Source organism: Myotis lucifugus, unplaced genomic scaffold, assembly GCF_000147115.1.
Source record: "Myotis lucifugus unplaced genomic scaffold, Myoluc2.0 scaffold_598, whole genome shotgun sequence".
Taxonomy (NCBI): domain Eukaryota; kingdom Metazoa; phylum Chordata; class Mammalia; order Chiroptera; family Vespertilionidae; genus Myotis; species Myotis lucifugus.
Window position 1 is genome coordinate 431,343 of NW_005871646.1, and position 4,920 is coordinate 436,262.

Consider the following 4,920-nt stretch of genomic DNA (forward strand, 5'->3'; position numbering starts at 1 on the left):
CGCAGGCCGACGCTCTATCCACTGAGCCAAACCGGTTTCGGCCCGTTTCTAACTCTTTATCCCTCTCCCTTCCTCTCTATTAAAAAAAAAATCAATAAAATATATATTTTAAAAAAGAGAGAGAGAGTGGGTTTCTCCCTACAGCAAGCATGTCAGACTCCAAGGCTAACACGGGCTAAATAAACAAGGTTTAAGTATGTGGCCGCAAAAAAACAAAAGCTTCAATTTTCATAGAAACATAGGTTTATTTCGATAGAGACATGCTGAATACAAAGGGCTGAAATAAATGAGTCATCGTTAACATAAAATAATAGAACATTTTAATAAAAACTAAATATTTTTTCTTGAACATTAACTTCCCAGACACTGAATAACTGCACAAATTAATAAGCATAACACCAATAAACTTATTTTTCTTGTGCTCTGAAAGAGAAATATTTCCTGTTGCGCACACCAAACAGGTCAGTCCAAGACTAATGATGTGGCCATCAGCTGCTAAAATATTCGCTGTTAATATTAGTGGAGAGAAATGGTGCACCTATGTGTAAGGTGTGTAAGGGAAATGAATGTAACACGATGATAGTAATCAGTCATTAGTGAACGTTGTAGTTTGTTATTAATAATTACGTATAACAGGATATTATAAAAATTAAGTGACAAAATTTTTATTAAAACGTTTCTTACATACTGGCTGGGCTGTATGTAAAATGTTTATTTAAACGTTTCTTACATATTGGCTGGGCTGCAAAAATATTCGTTGCGGGCCGTGTGCGGCCCGTGGGCTGTGAGTCTGACATGCTTGCCCTAGAGAGTGGCAAGGAGCCTCCTCCCTAGAAAGAAGCTCCCTATATCAAGAGGTGGAGTGGCCCCATTTACTAGGGACCCCTGAGCTCCCCTAGCTGGGAGCTCCCTCCACTCCCCTCTCTAGGGGGAGCCCTTCTCTAGGGAGGTAGGCTTCTCTATGAAAGGAAGCTCCCCTTCCCTCTATGGAGGAGGCCCCTCTGTGGAAATAGAGCCATTAGAAGGGAGAGCGTTCAATGGGCCCATAGGAATGGACCTCTACAACAAGTGGAAAGGCTCCCCATCCCAGGATTTGTCACACTTCTCCTGCTACACACTCAGCACAGAGACTGGCAGCTAGGACCAGGGATGAGACACATGTCACACCAGCACCAATGTGACAGAGCACCCCAGAAATTCCAGCCAGACTTCACAGTGCACCCCGAGGGCACAGATGTTGCATATCAGAGTGAATGTTTCTGTTAGGTGGCTCAGGAGGTGGCACAGAGAATAAGGAGAACCAAGCCGGTCAGAGAATAGGAAAGGAGAGTTTTATTCTGCGTCCCCGGGAGAAACTCACAAGCCCAAAGGCAGGGCCAGTGAATTCTCGCCAACAGGGAGGGGGGGGGGCGCTTTGTTTTATACTGCCGTTGGGTGAGGGACAGGGGCATGAACTGAGGAAGTTCCCGCCACAGGGGGTCAGCAGGGTATTCAGGAAGGAGTCAGTATCTGTGTGGGGGTCGTCGTGGATACCAGGGAGGGGCTGGTATCTGTGTCTGGCACGCTGATCTGTTAGAAATTCCAGGGAGGGTCCATTATCTCATCACACATCTGCATGCATCTGATCCTGGGCTCCCTCCGACCTAACATCCCCACCTTTTAGTGATAGGGGACGCCGATTCATTCTGACCTCTTCCAGCTGACCAAGGATGACAAAAGGGGGTTTTAAAGGCCAGGGTCAGGCAGAGGCAGTTGGAGGGCAGCTGAGTGTAGGGATGGAGCAGGAACTGATTCACAGTCACCTGTGACATCTCCGCTATCCAGGAGCGGATGAACTTGAGGAGGCAGGGGGCTAGGAGAAAAAAGACACAGATGAGAATCAGGGGCCCTATCATGGGTAGGACCCAGGTAGCTAAGGGGCTTTGGACAAGTTGAAAAGAGAGCTGTTCCGAGAGTGTCTTGTATGTAGTTCTTCACTCAGCTTAGTCAGGATCTGCACATTTTGCTCCACTACTCTGGACTCGTTGACGTAGTGGCAGCATTCTTCCTGAAGGAATATGCAGGTTCCTCCTCTTTCTGCAGTCAGAAGGTCTAAGGCAGGGGTCCTCAAACTACGGCCCATGGGCCACATGCAAAAACAAATATTGTATTTGTTCCCATTTTGTTTGTTTACTTCAAAATAAGATATGTGCAGTGTGCATAGGAATTTGTTCATAGTTTTTTTTAAAACTATAGTCCAGCCCTCCAACGGTCTGAGGGACAGTGAACTGGACCCCTGTTTAAAAAGTTTGAGGACCCCTGGTCTAAGGCATGCTTGTTCTGTAGGGCTACCTGGGCTATTGATGTCACTTGCTGCTGTAGGGAGGCTAAAAGAGGCGGTAGTAGACTCCAGGGCTAACTGGAGCTTGTCATTAAAGTACTGAGCAGTGACTAGACTATTCCCGAGGACCCCACAGTGAGGCCTACCGAGGCAGTGATACTCACCCCTAACATGACAGGGAGGAAGGCGGGTCCGGGGGTAGGATGGAAGGAGCAGCCAGGCGAGCTCCGACTCTCCATACAAGGTCAGTTGGGGAACTACTGTGACCATGAAGCAAGGCCCAGGGTCAGAGGAGTTTATACAGTTGCTTAAGGTGCTGTTGCACCAAAAGAAGGTACCCGGGCTGGCCTTGGTGAGACTGGCTGCGGTGTGGTTTTGAGTACAGTTCCAAGTGACTCGTCCCCCAGTTACTGGATTACTGATCTGGTAGCACATCCGTGGGGGCAGGGTGGGCTCTGGAGTTTTGGGTACCCAAAGAGAAAAAAGGGGGGCTACCCCTGACCTCATTATAGTCATCATGGATGACACAGTCTCTCCAGTGGCAACCCCCATAGGTGTTGACATCTTGATTACACCTGTCTGGGTTCCGCTGGTCGTAAGCAAAACAGACATAGGGTCGGCCAGCATTGGCCACTGACCAGATGACGATAGCCATCAGGATCTTTGTCTGGCATCTGGCAGTCCTGAGATCCTACCTGCTGGGTGACTTGTTTGCTGTCTGGTAGTAGGTTTCATGGACCTCGAACCTCCACACATAAGCGGGTGGGGATGGGTGTAGGTTGCTCAGGGCCGGGAGGAGGAGGAGGAGGGGGAGGGCAACTAAGGCGGACCCTAGTGGGGCCCAACACCTCACATTTTATAGAAGTCCAGGGTCCTCTTGAGTCTGGAGAGGTGGTGCCACGACGGGTCGCCAAGCAGCTTGGCCGCGGTGGGGGTTGTAAGGATTACAGTGTGAGGTCCCGTCCACCTAGGCTCCAAGGCTTTTGGATGTAGATTCTTAAGAAGGACCGAGTCACCAGGGTGAAGGGCTGGTCCTTGGGAGTCCTGGTTGGTCGGCTCTGGCTTGGACAGAAACCTGTCCACGTGTTCTGGGAGCAATTGCCTGAGTAAGGAGAGATATGGAAGATAAGTACCCAGGGGAGGAGGATCAGTAGGGAGACGGTGGTTGAGCAAGAAGGGTCTCCCATATAGGAGTTCAAAAGGGCTTAAGAAGGTGGGGCTCCTGGTGTAGCCCGGATTCTGGTCGGGGCCATGGGCAGGAGGTTCAGCCAGGAGCTGCGAATTTCTAGAGAGGGTTTAGTTAGATGGTCCAATAGGTTGGAATTGAGTGGCTATGATGAGGGTTCGAGTCAGTGACAGACAAATCCAGCAGGATGTAGAGGAGGAGGGATTGATGTTAGAGAGTAGATGGAAAGTTGTGTTGATGAGGGTGGGCATAAGAGTAGGTTCAGGGTTCGTAAATAGAGAGTGACACTAGAGCAGCCGTGGGCAAACTACGGCCCGCGGGCCGGATCCGGCCCCTTTGAAATGAATAAAACTAAAAAAAAAAAAAAGACCGCACCCTTTTATGTAATGATGTTTACTTTGAATTTATATTAGTTCACACAAACACTCCATCCATGCTTTTGTTCCGACCCTCCGGTCCAGTTTAAGAACCCATTGTGGCCTTCGAGTCAAAAAGTTTGCCCACCCCTGCACTAGAGGATTTCCCATCCCAGACAGTAGAATTGATGACTCCCTCATCATTCCATGTCCGTTTCACCTGAAAATATTAAAAACCTGAGTTTCTTACGGAGTAAAAATTGGAGGGTCCCTGGCCAGGTAAGAGCCTGTTAGGAATGATGGGTCATCAGGTCCTGGATGGTGTCGCCGAATCTTCTTCGGGGATGGTGGGAGGCATTTGGTGAGCCTGAGAGAGGTAGGTATTGCAGTGAAAGTGAGAGGGAATGTTAGAATGCGCTGTTATCCAAGGGAAAAGAGAAAGGGAAGGAGCAGTGGAAGCCAGGGACCTGGATATGAGGCTGGAGAAAAGGTGGGGGGGGGGGGCGGGAGGAGGGAGCAGGCTGCCTGCTCCCAGGCTTCTAGCCGTTTGGATTCTAAAGTTGCATTTTTTCCCCAGAGATAATGATCTCAGTTTCTGATAATAGCCAGACTATTGAATAAACCTGTGCATTCAAGGAGGTTTCCTTTGGGAAGGGTGGAGGGGGATGGGGCGAGAAGGCGCTGAGGTCAGAGGACTTTTCAAAGCATTAAAGGGGTGAGGATGTTGGCCTGGGGATCTGTGGGCTCAGTGAGGGGGTCCCTTCACCATGTCATGTCATAGTGGAGGTTTGCAAGAAGACTACAGTTGTGAACCTGGAGGCGAGAGTACCCAGTGAGCCTGAGGAAGGAAAACATTTCTTGTTCAGAGGAGGGGGACAGTCATGGAGGAGATAAGGCATTCACAGCGAGACTGAGGTAAGTGACTGTGGTCTGGGACAACTGGGTCTCATAAGGGGACACATGGCAGTGGGGGATCAGCGTCCCCGTGAAGGGAGGGGGCCAGGAGTGGAAGAAGCAGGGAGGCTGAAGGGCTCCAAGCTGCAGAGTGGCCCCTAGTT